Genomic DNA, 941 nt, shown 5'->3' on the forward strand with positions numbered 1-941 from the left:
AGTTCGAGCTAAGTCTCTAGCAAATTAAGCTCGGACAAGCATTTTTTTAGTCCGATTTGAACTCAAACTCTGCTCGATAGAGATTTTTATAAACAAGTCTCAAAATTTCAAAGTTCAATCCTATTTATCTGGGATTTGGATGCATGTGATGAAGAAAGAAGAGATGGGGTTGACGCAGAGTTTGGAGAAAACCAGAAGGAAAAGGGATGATGATCAGCAACTATGATTTACAAAAGGGATGATGATCAGCAACTCGGCCAGTTTCGTCTTCTTTCTCTCCCTCTTTTTCTTTCTCTGGTTCATCTTCCCCAATGGGAGTAGCACTGAACATAACAAGCCTGTCAGCCTATCTGAACCCTCCCACCGATGCACCAAATTTCGTTTTTGAGCTCATTCAGAGCAGCCCAACATACTTAATTCTCATTCTTGACTTGCCTCCTCGAAAGGACCTTGTTCTCTCCCCAGACTACCTCCGCACATTCTACGAAGACACCCAGCTGGACAAACATCGGCAAACACTAGAGAAAATCCCTTAGGTTCGACCCTATGTCTCTTCATCCCTTTACATACGTTCCCTAGTGTCTCCCATGGCCATTACGGTTCGTATTGAGACGGAGGCCAGCAAACAGGGATGCATGGAGGAGGTCATAAAAGGTCATATAGATCCCATTGCAAAGGAAGTGCTGAGAATCTGGTTGGATCAATGTGCTTGTGGGTAGAGAGAGGTGGGAGAGACTGAGAGAGCTTATTTGGAAAAGAGGGATGGGTTGGTTAAGAGCAGGACTATTGAGATTGATCTGGGCTCGAGCCTGCCGAGGCTGTTTGGGCCTGAAGTAGCATAACGAGTGTTGGGATCCGTACGGGAGTTTTTACTGCATGAAAACCTATTTTGTTCTGTGCATTACAATGTGAGAATTAATGTAAATAATGTGATTGATTAA

The 941-nt window shown here is 43.9% G+C and overlaps 1 pseudogene; it reads left to right on the forward strand.

Annotated features, from left to right (window-relative positions):
* The first annotated feature begins 311 nt into the window (after positions 1 to 311).
* Positions 312 to 941, forward strand: LOC132186542 (red chlorophyll catabolite reductase pseudogene; annotated as a pseudogene).

Source organism: Corylus avellana, chromosome 6 (assembly GCF_965113065.1).
Source record: "Corylus avellana chromosome 6, dhCorAvel1.hap1.2, whole genome shotgun sequence".
NCBI lineage: Eukaryota > Viridiplantae > Streptophyta > Magnoliopsida > Fagales > Betulaceae > Corylus > Corylus avellana.